At 42.2% G+C, this 14,550-nt stretch overlaps 1 protein-coding gene across 4 annotated transcripts in view; it reads left to right on the forward strand.

The window, feature by feature from the left end:
* Positions 1-14,550, forward strand: part of LOC117411299 (equilibrative nucleoside transporter 1-like) — a 53,986-nt gene that overhangs the window by 4,554 nt on the left and 34,882 nt on the right. For 2 of the 4 annotated variants that reach the window (XM_034018586.3, XM_034018593.3), the window contains exon 1: positions 13,782-13,889. The exons of 1 other annotated variant lie outside the window; for it this stretch is intronic. The gene's annotated coding sequence lies outside the window, so the exon portion shown is untranslated. Of the gene's footprint in view, positions 1-6,492; positions 6,604-13,781; positions 13,890-14,550 lie in introns of those variants that run through there. One more of the 4 variants, XM_059024938.1, reaches the window with a different exon arrangement.

The following is a 14,550-nucleotide window of genomic DNA, read 5'->3' on the forward strand; positions in this document are numbered from 1 at the left end:
TCAAGTCCACCCTGGACTTGCTAACCAGGCTACAGTCCGACGAGTGCGTGCCGGGGTACATGCATCCCACATCTAACACCAGTATAGCGATCTTGGTTCCCGCAGGCAAGCGCATCACACAAGGCGAGGCAATCCACACACAGGCGGAGGGCGGCTCTTTTGAACGGTGGTATCAGCGCTATGCTTTTGAGCAAGAGGTCCCGGGTTCACGCCCGCCCTCCGCCTGTGTGTGGATTGCCTCGCCCTGTGTGATGCGCCTGCCTGCGGGAACCAAGATCACTACAATATACAGTATATATATATATATATATATATATATATATATATATATATATATATAAACACTTCTTAGATGTTGCCACCGCCGAAGAGAAACGACAGCAACTCCCACTAAATAAAAGTCTGTCATATCTGTTTTTACCTTGTTTTAATGAATAAAGTATGAATAATTGAGAGACACGTTTGGGATACAGACTTTTCTCTTTGGCGGTGGCAGCATCTAAGAAGTGTTTTCTATTGAACTTTTCCTGGGACCAAGCGCCTCATGTCTGATTAAATGGACTGAAACATCTCTGTAGCGCCGGCATCTATATTTTCTACATATATATATATATATATATATATATATATATATATATATATATATATATATATATATATATATATATATAGTTATATATATATATATATTTTTTTTTAATTGTCTCAATCCTAAAATTCTAGGGGGTGCAAAACTTTTGGCCATAGCTGTACATGTTGAACCTGATAACTGATTGCTGTGTACTGTAGTATGCTGCAGTTCTTTGTTGTACTGTAAGTACTACAAAGTGGTTATGGTATTTGGCAGCACACAACAATATGCTTGCACACCCCGCATTTGTCTAGAAAGTGGGTTAGAAAACCCCTTGTCCTCATTTAGTTTATTGTTAATAGAATTAAATCGATTGAATAGTTTTGTGAACTTAAACCAATCAACCAATCTGTAAATCTGTCTTATATTGCATGTTAATGAAGGCTCTACAGTAGTGGTCATTAACACACAATATTCGAGAGAGTTACAGACCGGCTGCTGGCATCCCAAGCCTTTCAGTTGTGGATGAGAGGGTATGTGGTATGATTCTGTTCTGAATGTGCTTGTTACATATTGTTGTATGTATAAGTGATTACAGCAATACTCTACTTGAATTGGATACTATGTAGCATTCATATCACTTTCAGAAATGCTACATAACACTGTATAATTATGTGCACAATCTTTCATAATCATCTTGAAAACCAATATCACATGTGTATAAGTATTAATAGCATGCTGTCATAACATTTGTTACATATAAAATTTACTTCAATTCAAAATTGAGCTGCAGTGTACCATAGACTTTAATTCTTGTGCAAGACACTTGAACAAACACTTTTCAATCTGCTGATTAGGAAAAATACTGATAGTCCACAAAAGGAGGGTGACAGTACATCATATTCACTGTGTGGAAAAGCATAGTTATATTCTAAATAGGACTGCTTTAATAAGACAAGCTTATTACAAGCCTGTTATGATGAAAATAAGAAACAGACGGCCCTTAAATTTAGCACAGAAGTTGTTTCTTTTTTTCGGCTTTTGAAAGCTTAGGGCTATTGACAAAGCATTATATGACACTATAAATATAAATAACTAGTACAAACTACAAACAACATTCTTTAATGGAACTGCCAAGCGAGTTTTTACTTTATTTTGTAAACAGCCTAATTTTACTTTCACAAAAAATAGTGCAAATTGCATTTTGGTGTTACCAGCTTGATAAATCTGTCCATGTCATGATATAGACGGTTGTTGTTTTTCTTAATTACCAAATTAGTTCTATATGATTCATCTGATGTCTATTAATATCAGAATATTAAATATGTATAAAAAAGCTGAACAATAAGTGGTGGTGAGTTCATTTTTCACATTTGAATGAATGCACAACCAATGATGTGGTATTATCCACTGAAATGAATACGAGGGTAATTTATTCAAGGGCAGTTTATACTAGCCCTGAGAAAATAGGTCACCACGACTTACAACTGTAACAAAAATCCATGCAAAGTTAGAGAAATCATGCAAGCAGTTCCCATACATATATATATATATAGCCTCCAGTAGCTCAGACAATTGGCACAAACCGATTCTGAAACTATGTACTGTAACCAGAGCATGTGAGCGGAGTGGAGCGCTCATAAACGCTGCTCCTCGCTCTCTTCCTCTTTGAAACCGCTCGCTCAAGGCTTTTATTTCCCCAGTCCGCTCCGCTCCGGTGCTTCTAATTCTGCAGCCAGCTCCACTCCACTGCGAGTGTAAATCGCTTCCAAAATGTAGAGATGTGCGAACCGGTTCCTTTGAAATCAGGTACCCGGTTCCTGCTTTGGAAGAGACAAACTGGATACAAATATCAGGGATCCGGTTCCAGTGAGTACTATTATGTTTTTAGTAAAACTGATTATTAAAACATTAATTTCTCTCAAAAATACATTTGATCACTATAATGGACACGTTCAAACTTATTTCCCTGGAGAATAATTCAGTCTCACTTTTACATGCAGTGATGAAAACGCTTTGGGTAAAGTGAATCTTCTGCAGCTCGAGGGGATCATTCACAAGACAACCCCAAGCCGAACACGACATGATTTCAGCTTCTAAAAAAGTAATTTAACCCCAAGTTTATTTTTAGTAATTTAAACCCCAAAAGATTATCCCTGACGACATTTTAATTAGTTTATTAAAGTTAATTATTATAGTTTATTATAGTGAATTATGATTTAAGTGTATACCTGAATTATAACCTGTGGCAATGTGGTGAGTGGTGAGTGGCAAATAACATACACAAGAAGCTATTTTTACTCCCAAAACAGTTTATTAAAGCAGGTTAATCCACAAAATAAATAGATCTCCCTACTCCAGCAATGGTATAGGGGAATTCAAAACATGGCGGGTTTGCAGTCCCAAACAAAAATACACTCTTATAGCCACAATACTTGTGGTCCGAGTGTTCTTGCTTCGCTGGGCTGTGCTGTGTTGTGCAGTGATGTGGTGAAGTGTGGTTATGAGCTGGCTCCGTGGCTGCAGCTCCCGTTCTCCATCTCACTCGTCTGCAACAACAAAGCAAAACAAAATAACAAAATAACAAAATACAGGCTCTGGCCATATGTCTCATCTCAGCGTAAGGGGGTTGTACCCATGAAGCTGCATCCCCTTTGTACCACCAAACTCCTCCCTGCAATCAGCCCGTTGCCATGGTTTATCCAATCGCTGCCTGACCCGTAATCTGATCACAATGGAGTTGTTTAGAGTACTTGCAGTTACGTACTTTCCCCAAGATGGCTGACTTCCGGTTTCCGCCCACCACCGATTCGACCCATCTATGGAGATGTGAACTGCCGCCAACCTTACCCGGCGCCCTTTCCGATCGGGAGGGAGATTTACAGTATCCATTCTTTCTCTCTTTAAGAACATAAGAGGTTTACAAACGAGAGGAGGCCATTCGGCCCATCTTGCTTGTTTGGTTGTTAGTAGCTTATTGTTCCCAGAATCTCATCAAGCAGCTTCTTGAAGGATCCCTGGGTGTCAGCCTCGACAACATTATTGGGGAGTTGGTTCCAGACCCTCAAAATTCTCTGTGTAAAAATGTGCCTCCTATTTTCTGTTCTGAATGCCCCTTTATCTAATTTCCATTTGTGACCCCTGGTTTCTTTTTTCAGGTTGAAAAAGTCCCTTGGGTCGACATTGTAAATACCTTTTAGAATTTTGAATGCTTGAATCAAATTGAAATTCTATCACATATCTCACCTCTCAGAGTGATGCTGAAGGAACACTCGGCCAACTCTACATTCCCCAATGGTCCCCCCTCCCTTGAAAAAAAATCTGCATTTTGATGCTCCTTACCCGCATGATGTTTCACTGTGTAGTGGAAGGGTTACAAAGCCAGGTACCATCGAGTTATCTGGGCGTTGTTGTCCTTCATCGTGTGTAACCACCTTAAAGGAACATGATCAGTGACAAGAGAGAAAGAACATCCCAACAGGTAATAGCAAAGAGCGTGAGTAGCCCATTGATGACTGAACACTCCTTCTCAGTGACAGAGTAGTTAATCTCCCTAGATGCAAATAAATTATATGGTGTTCTACCCCGTCAACTTGTTGGGACAGGACCGCCCCCAGGCCAATCTGGGAGACATCAGTCTGAAGGATGAAATCTGGTGAAATCAGAAGCGGGAGCTTTACAGAGGTGCTTCTTAATCATATCAAATGCCTCCTGACACTGCACTGTCCACTTAACTATTTTTGGAGCAGCCTTTCGGTTGAGATCTACCAGGGGGTTGACTATGGTGGCATACTCAGGGATAAAACACCTGTGGCTTGGTTCTCAGGATCGCCGTCTCCACCAGTGCCTGGACTTTGGAGGCGATCAGCTTTACCCAGCCGTTACCCATAATGTAGCCAAGATATTGGGTCTTTTGTTTTCCAAATGCACACTTGCCCAGCTTGGCTGTTAGCCCTGCCTCCCTTAGAGACTGTAGGACGACTGAAAGCCTAATAATATGCTCCTTCCAGGTGGAGCTAAAAATCACCACATCATCAACGTACGCGGCTGTGTACTGATGATGGGGAGCTAAGACCTGGTCCATCAGTCTCTGAAAGGTGGCGGGAGCTCCGTGCAACCTGAAGGGAATGGTCCAGAAATGGAACAAGCCATCTGAGGTAGAGAAAGCAGTTTTCTCTCTCAAGCTCTGAGTGAGTGGAATCTGCCAGAATCCCTTCGTCAGAGCCAAGGTCGAGATTAACTAAGCCTTACCCAGTAGTTCGAGGAGTTCATCCACTCTGGGCATTAGATATGCATCGCACTTGGAGATGGCATTAACCTTTCTAAAATCCACACAGAACCGAGGGGAGCCATCCTTCTTGCCTACCATCATGATAAGACTCCACCACTCACTCCGGGAAGGTTCAATGACTCCAAGCCCAAGCATATCCTCCACCTCCTTGTGAACAGGACCCCTGCGGCTTTCTGGGATCTGGTACGGTCTCTCTCGAACCTTGACACCTGCTGGAGTAAAAATAGCATGTTGAAAGACCAGGCAAGTCGTATGGCTCCTGCCACTTAGCATATAACTTAGACTCTGAAGTGGGAAGTGGCAACAGTACTTTATCACCTGGCCGAAAAGTCTGAATCCATGCTTGTTTGTTGTACTGCTGCTCCTGGCGATGGTGAGCTAGTTTTAGATTCTCTTGAGCCAAATGACCGACCAATTCTAGGCGGTCTCTCAACATGATTACATACGTGACTGTGTTTTTGGAAGTTTTTGTTTGCTCCTGCCACCCTTCTTTCACAAGATCGAGGATACCTCGGGGTTGCCTCCCATACAGTAGCTCAAAGGGAGAGAACCCGGTCGAGCTCTGAGGCACCTCTCTCACTGCAAACATTAGGTAGGGAAGGAGTTTAGCCCAATGTTTCTGTTCTTGGTTGACACACCGCTTCAGCATCTGTTTCAAAGTCTGATTAAACCATTCCACCAAACCGTCTGTCTGTGGATGATAAATGGAGGTCCGAATGGACCAAATTTGCAATCATTTATACAATTCCTTTAAACATTGTGACATAAAGTTTGTCCCATGATCAGTTAGGATTTATGTTGGAATGCCTACTCTTGCAATAATCTGCACTAACTCTCGAGCAATTGCTGCGGCACTAGTGGATCTCAATGGTACTGCCTCTGGATATCTGATCATTACCAAAATGGTTCAATGGACCTACTATATCCATAACAATGCGTTCAAATGGAACTGAGATCAGGGCAGGGTTGCCAACTGGCTCCAGAATATATGGACACTTTAATCCAGGTCAGGTTTTTTAACTCGCCACTAAACCATAAATGAATTGGTAACCCTGGATTAGGGGCAGTGGGACCAGTGGGGCTGGGCGAACCCTCCCTGGTGTTACTTGCTGGCATTCCGGACAGTCCATTATATATCTCGTCACCTCACTAAAAACTCCCATCCAATAAAACCGAGCCAATGTTCGATCCCGAGTCTTATCGCTACCTAAATGGCCCGAACATGGGACATCCTGAGCCAACCTCATGATCTCATGTCAAAAAGACTGAGGAACGAGTAATTGTGTTCAATCTGGCTTGTGCTCGTGGCTTGGGATACTCTATACAGTAGATGCCCGACAACAATGTGGTGAGGATATGTAAGCAGACAGTTATCCTCTACATCCTTCCCCTCGATAGACCGAACCTGCCCCCAGATGTGGGCCACATCTCGGTCCCAGAATTTCAGGATATCGAGCAGAGCTAAAGTAGCTTCAGCACTGGGGGCCTCAGTAATCCGCTCCCAAAGAGTCCTGGTCACTTTTCCCTTACATTTGATAGGCTTCGAGCTTTCCCCCACCAAACTCCAGCCTTGTTTAATTGACATTCCTTCCCACTTTTCAACCCTTTGCTCTCTTTTTGTCTTTTTCAGGCGAAATCGGGAATGGATCAAATCGGCATGCAGCGAGAAAATGGTCCCAATACCTTCCAATGCTGCTCCCATGGTCTTACCTCGGGCGAGGTGACCGACCTCCTGGCACCGGTAACAAGTGGGGTGAAAGGGCGCCCATGGAGCCTGTATGTCCCGCTGCCAGTTTGGCAACAGGGAGGGGTGCTCTGCTCTCGTCCCACTGGGGTTCGACCTGGCTCTCCATTGATGTGGAGGAAGGCCGACCATGGGGTACCGATGAGGTATCGATCCGTGGGGGGAGGGGGTGGAGTGCAGTGGGGGTCCCGTCCTCTGGCTGCTCGGTCTGGGTCGGTTGGAAGCAGGAGCGGGAATGGCAACCGGTGGGGTGGGAGGCAGCGTGTCCTCATACCCGTCAGCCAATCTGACTGCTGCATCCAGCGTGGTGGGACAATGTTGAGCGACCCAGCTCTGAATGTTCACCCCCAGCACCTTAACAAATTGCTCAATGGCAACCATTTCTGCCACTTTTTCTGTGCTGTTGGTGCCAGGGCAGAGCCACCAGGTCACATGATCCACTAGCTGTTGCACCACCACGTGGGGTCGCAGTCTGGAGGGTCACTGGTATTCCCGGAACCGGTGACGGTGCGTCTCCTCCGTGATATTGAGTCGCTGGAGAATGGCCTGCTTTACTTTGTCATAATTTAGATCCTCCTCATGACTCAAGGCTTGGTAGGCTGCTTGGGCCTCCTCAGTCAAATTGGGGCCCAACTGCGTAGCCCACCATCCCCGAGGCCACTGGGCTGCCGTTGCCTGCCTTTCAAAGGCCACCAGGTAGGCCTCGGGATCATCCTCCAGCGACATCTTTACTACCCGCGTCTTGGGTAGGGGCACTGCTGGTTCTGTTGCTGGTTTTCTCCTCTGACCGGCCTCCAGGAACATGGCATGCATCCTCTCCATCATCGCCACCATCCCTTCCTGATGTCTCCACTCCTGCACCTCCAACATTGTCGCCATTGCCACGGGGTCGATCCTGATCTCACTTCTGATCACCAACTGTGGCAATGTGGTGAGTGGTGAGTGGCAAATAATGTTCACAAGAAGCTATTTTTACTACCAACCTTACCTGACACTCTTTCCGATTGGGAGGGAGATTTACAGCATTGATTCTTTCTCTCTTTGTCACAAACCTCATAAAAGGAAATACTGTCTAAAATAAACAACGACCTGACAAGTGCGGCATAACAGAGTACCCTTAATGCACTTTGCGTTTAAACATCAACACAAAAAGATGTAATTACTCCAAACTGAAACCCACTCTTAGATGCTAAATACATCATAGCTAAACCATAGTTGGAGTGGAAATGTGACCAGCTTTTGTTCTGACAACTGGGGATTAAAAGCTTGCCAGCACACATTTTAAAAATGTTGTTTTGTTTAATTGTATTCATTACAAATGAAGCTGTAGATTCCAAGACCACACAGCCTGCATGAGGAGACATGTATTAAACAACAGAAAGCCAGTCACTAGGCATTCAATGAGCTGCTGAGACCAAACTCCACAAGTACAAGAACTGAGAGATAGACCAACAGACTTAGTCAAATGAAGCAGTGTTAAATGTGATACCACTACTGGCTTTAGTAGTGTACAGAAAACAGTAGAGTGGCTGTAGTAACTTAACTAAACAAAATACAATAGCAAGACTAGTATGACATGCAAGAAAGCGAATGCAAGTTTAAAGCAAGGATTATGCAGGATTTCATTCGTGCCTTGCACAGAAAAGGCCAGGGTTATGAGTGGATCACACCAGGAATTTGCCAGCTTGGTTGTTGTATAGTTCTTGCTTTTAATATCAGTTGTATGGTCTGGCCAAGCATCATCTTGGCTTTTTCAGTAATTATTAAGACCACTCACTTTCAGCCCCTTTCTGTTAGGACAACTTCCCTATTAAGACCATTTCACTCACTTTGGTGGTCGTAATAGGATTTCATTGCAGTACCTTTCTGAATGGGGATAAGCAAAGAAAGATAAACGCACAGTTTGTCTCATACAAGCATAACCCTGGCTATTACACAGAGGATAGACATTTGGGTGGCTATTTTTAAAGCATTCAGCTTTAACTTGAACAATTTTTTATGAGTCAGCTGGGTTTTATTTTCATTTTCTTAATAGCAACAGCTCAGTCTCCTGTGATCTTTGAATAACCTTACTAATAGGGTGGAGCTGCAATGCGTTTCCCAGCATAGTATGAAACCTGAAAGGTAAGGTTTGAGTAACACGCATGCATGCTGTTTGCCTTTACTGCTAATAATAGTGAAGCACCATGTGACAGTGATACACACAGCTAGCCGGCAAAACCCAGAAAGACTATCCCACTGACGTAAGCAAGAAAAGAGTATGAAAATAACATCAATCGCTCTGAGGAATAATGCTGAGCTGAGGGAGTATTGAGTTGATTCAAGACTGATATTTCTATTGATATAGATGCAGTAGATCCTTCCTAATTATTATTATTTATTTATTTATTTATTTATTTATTTCTTAGCAGACGCCCTTATCCAGGGCGACTTACAGTCATAAACAGAAATACATTTCAAGAATCACAGTACAAGTATTAATATAATTAAGAGCAAGATAAATACAATGACTTCGGTTCTAGCAAGTACAAGTATATGACAAAATACGATTCAATAACGGAGCAGATAACAGTGTCAGTGATAGTTACAGCGGGATTATTATTATTATTATTTGTTTATTTAGCAGCCGCCTTTATCCAAGGCGACTTACAGAGACAGAGGGATATAATTAAATACAAAATACTACAGATTAAATAACACGTGACAGATTACAGTACTCTAAAGTACAGGATTGGATGCAGTAAAATAGGGAACAGATAAGAGCAAGTAAAGCACATTAAGGAAGAGTGATAAAGTGCAGTATGGCCTTCAGGCAGCCATATAAGCTCCCTATACAAAACACTATTGGTGAATTGTAAAGTTTACTGCTCTTATATTGAATTTACTCCAGAGTGGTTGGTACAGTACTGCATTTCAACCCTTAGAAACGCTATCCTGCCTACTAGTGAAGGAAAGCAGGTAATAATAACCCTGAACATCCTGGAAACAATTGTTAACAAGCACCTAATACTATACAACACACTCCCTTTCTAAAAATATACAAATAATGTGCAGTTATTGGAACAACAGTACAAGTTACACCCCTCATCTTGTGTTTACAATTCAGTTGCATTTCAAATCGTGTCTATATACTGCTAATACGTTTCTAAGCTTGCTGTCTGCCAATGTCAAAACAATAAAGGCACTTACACTGTCATTAGCATTATGGAAATGGTGTTATGTGATTGGATAATGGCCAGGTCTTTGTTTAGTTTGACTTCAGGTAAGCAGTGATTAAGTTAAAAAACACCTTGGACTTTATCACTGCCTGGCCGATAAGGGGTTAAGCAGCCTTTACAACTTTTTTATCTGAGATCAAACATAAAAAGGGCATTGAGTGAGTGGATTTCTTGTTTTTAAGCAATTGCCTGTGTTCAGGGTTCATTGCTGCTGCAATAGTTTTAATATAAGCTCAATGACCTTTAAGAATTATTTGCTGTGGCACTTTAAGGAATGGATTGAAAACAAACAAAAAAAATCAGAGTTGTAATTTTGAATCCCACCGGCTGAATGTTTCAGAAAGGGTATTGGTACTTAAATACTGCTAAGAAATCAATAATAATAATAACAATAAATACAATACAATAAATACAATATTTAAAGGGACAAACAAACTCATTTTTTATTTTATTTCAAATGGCAGCAAGCAGTTCCATTTACAAGTGACTGATTACTTCTGGATACATATTTCATAATATTTCAATAAATTGCTATATCTAAGAACTAGGATGTAGAAAGATTTTTTTATAGAGCGCTGTGTTATGTGCCATATGTCTGCATAGTTTGGGTGTGCGCGTTTAATGTGGCCCCTCTGTATGAGAATCCAAGGTTACAGGTAACTGGCTGTACCTCTTTTTTCCTCTCAGCTATCCTCAGGATTTCCCTTAAGATTTTGTACCACTTTGCCTCACAATTATAAAGGTAAATGAACAAATGAGGCAGCTACAATTAACAGTACAGAAGTGTTTATAGTCCAATCAATTCAGAGGTGAAGCCAGAAACTTCTTTGTTTATTCTGTTTATGCAACATCAAACATGCAAACATGCTTACTTCACACTTTAGGGGCTTTTTCACAGCTCTTCACAAACTGTAAGCATAAAGCACCAGAATTTGCAAGTTGGTTATTTCTGCCACCATGAAACTCAAACTGAGCCACACTTCAGTAATCTGTTTAAATAAATAAATAAATAAATAAATAAATAAATAAATAATACAGTCATGGAAATGCAGTTATAATGCACAGAATACAAAACACAGTACACAAAATAAAGTACAACCTCGATTAACTAGTTTGAAATAGATTACGGAAATATGCTCCACATGCATTTTATCTAAAGGTTTGCACACAAAACTTTATTGTAATGCCTTGGTGCATCTACAATATTTGTATGCATTAATGATGAGGTGTACGGTGGTGCAGAGTTACTAATGATCCCTTCAATCATAGTTAATCAATTACCCAGACATTAACTTTGATCTTTGGCACTACCAAAGATCAAAGTTAATGGCACTAGATTAAATGACAGGTAATCACACTTTTACTGTATTCAAAACAATCATTTATTACATAAATCAAAATGATGGGAGATAATGAGAGTTAGATTGTAGGTGCTTTTTCATTCTTCCCAGTCACGTAATACCCGTTCAAGGTTTCTTACCTGTTTAGGGTTAAATAAGCAATGGTTTGGGTAATCGGAAGTGGTTAAGCAACAAATCTGCTACTTAACTCTCTGCTATGTGGTAGAATTCTGCTCTGCACCATTTTCTTCCAAAAGGACAAACATATTACTGTTAATAGCATGATCGAACCACAACTATTCAGATGTCATTAATATTCATACCTACTCTTCTCTGTTCATTCGACTTGTACAAAAGGGGAACCAAGCTGGGCTTGGCAGTATTTAATAGGCATTTCTATATTCCTTTTACATTTTTTAACTGGTTGCCACTGACTACTAGCATACGGTTTAAAAAAAAATCTTTTCATCAGTTTATTGCCTCTGAAATGGTGTGGCAAAGTGGTTTGCAGTGTGCAGGTGAGGGGGTGATGCAGTGCTCAAGACAAGGACAAACAACAAAGTACTGGTGAAATGGAGGTTTATTTTTATTACCCAAAGTCTGATGACAAAACAGTAAAATAATTATAACAGACAATACACAATGGTTTGCGTATTGCTCTGTTGTAATCCACGGGTTGGCCCCGAAGTAATAGTCCTGATATTTAAACACCCACACGTAACACAAACACGATCACAAGTCCACAGTGAGTGCTATAGTGCTCGTGGTGCAAATACAATTAATCGTGACACAAGTGCAATGTTGCTGGGGTTTGGTGCTGGCCTTTAGCGACAGCTCCAGATCGTGTTAGCTGTCTAATAACAACAAACAAACAGTTTTTAGACATAACAAAACAAACAAAACACTCACAATTACAATATGGGTCTCCTTCTGGTTCAACGTTAACCATAACAAAGGAACAGATAACCTCGCTACGTCCCCTTGTATACTGTCAATCATGATCCCACAGGTAACGATTGCAACCTCTCCTCCAATCCATGGCTGCCACATCGTTTCCCCTCCGGGTCGATGATTTAGTGTACCGTAGCTCCACCCCCTTTCTAGATGGCCGACTTCCGCCTAACCCTGGGAATGAATTGTCTGGCCATCCAGTCCAGGGCACAGGATCGGGCTCGATCATCAGTGTGTCGGTCAACTTGTCCTAATAATAATTTGCAAATCACTGAGACTGCAGGTGGTGGTCTGTCGGGTCCAGGCGGAGGTGGACTCCCTGGTAAGGGAGGGCCGGGACTGAAGTAGGGAGGCAGGGACTGCTGGACTGGGCTGCACAAGGTCCCGTCCCCGGTATGGAGCGAGCCGATCACGATGGAGCACCACCCGCCGTCCTCTGGGTGGTAGTTGGATCCTGTAGACAACCTCCCCTTTGCACTCTAAGACCTGGTAAGGTCCTAGCCAGTGGCTGTCCAGCTTGGGGCAGCAGCCCTGCTTCCATTGGGGGCTGTATACCTAGACCAGCTCTCCAGCTGTAAAGTGCCTCCCCCATGCTTTGGTATCGTAATTCCTTTTCTGCCAGCAGTGCATAGACTTCAGGTCACTTTGTAAAGTAAGTGAGGGCAACCAGGACGAATCGCTTCCCCTTGTCTGACTGGGGGAACGGGCCTAAGATGTCGGCCCCAACCCTCTCCATGGGCCCACCAACAGGAAACTGCTGGAGGGGGGCGTGCGACCGATCAATGGGTCTTTGCGGGCGGTGCAGCTGACACCGTGGCGGCAATAGTCCTCCATGTTCCCAGTAGAACCCCTGTTGAACCCGGCCCAGTAGTGCCCAGTGCCAGGGGTACCATGGTGTAGCTCGTGGTGGACCTTGCAGGTTCTCAAATTCAATGGTTAATTGCAGGCAGGGATTCTATATTCAGCAACTAAAGCGTGCTGCTTTCAAGCGAGTAGTACAGTAACAGCTGAGCAACGTAGTGTTACACAGACTGTAGAAACAAAAGTAAAGCACACTGTGGACTGTGTGCTAAGCCAAACTCAGTGCAGTCAAACTGAACAGCGTATCCCCCAGCTCTCGAATCGCTGAACACCCTGTGTCTGCTGCAGTCAGCAAGATACTGACTTGTGCTCACGAGATAATAAGTCTTGCACACAAGATACTAACTTTCTTTTTTAATTCTCACCATGTCCCTTTAGGGGGTTCCGTAAACTTCAGCATGAAGTGGCAACATTTAAAAGGGGGTGCTCAATACATGGCACATTTAGAAATCAGCTCTAAAGCATATTGAGGCAGCTGTACTGCATTTTAGTACTGTATTGCAAATTACACATGGTATTAATGCAGTGCCATTGCATTTTACTGCATTGAAAAGTTCCTTTGACGACACAGTTTTTTGATATAGGTAATCTTAAACTAAAACTAAATGCATTATGTGAATTTATTTATTACACTCTTTATTTTGCAATAACATAGAACAGACTGCTGGTATTTTGTGCAGACAACGTTCTGTATTCAGGAAGAAAAATTATTGAAACACGAGAATAAAAAGACACAACAATGCACTTCCTTGGCTGTCAAAAAACGCATCTATAATTAAAGAAATATATATCGTCAAGCACTAGGACCAAGCAAAGCCTTCTGGGAGCGCAGCTAATAAAAAGCAAACATTTCAATAACTTAGGGCACACAGCACAGTAAAGCGTGGATGGGAACCAGTGCCTGACAGATAACGTAAGTTCATTTAATAATATGTGTGTATTTATTAAGAAATGGTACACTGGTCGAAATGCCTATACTAAACTACGTGTTTATAAATGTAGCAAATTACTGCACACCCGTCCGTTTTAACCTTCATTTCACACGGTCTACAGTAACCCAATAGCAATATTCTGAACACGTTCCTTTGTTTACTGTGATGTTTCGTTACAATACCTTCATATTCATACGGGGTTGTGTTAGGTTATTAACAGACAGGCAGACGGAATTTGAAAAGCACTTCAGTATTCTGTGTTGTATTACCTTTTTTTGAGTGGCAGTAAATGCAATCAAATTACGAAAAGTAAATTGTAACGATATTGCCGTATTGACAGCTTGATTTACCAGTAAATGTGAAAGGCACGCTGCTTTGTTTATATTTGACCGAAGTGTTCTAGTGGTGCAAAGTGAGTGTGTCCTCGTTCGTTTACGAGTCGATTAAGGGGAATTACTGGTAATCAGTAACGTGTAGAGGACTTTGAAAGGGCAGGGGCTCATTGAGAAAAAAGGGCACTTTTCAAGCATCGCATGACTGGTGCATAAGGGCAGGAAGGCAAGGGGCTTTTAAGCTCACCCAGCGCCCCTGTCGCTGTTGGTAATTTTAATTTACTGCGCACTTCAGAAGGCATTATTGTTT

Source organism: Acipenser ruthenus, chromosome 6, assembly GCF_902713425.1.
Source record: "Acipenser ruthenus chromosome 6, fAciRut3.2 maternal haplotype, whole genome shotgun sequence".
NCBI lineage: Eukaryota > Metazoa > Chordata > Actinopteri > Acipenseriformes > Acipenseridae > Acipenser > Acipenser ruthenus.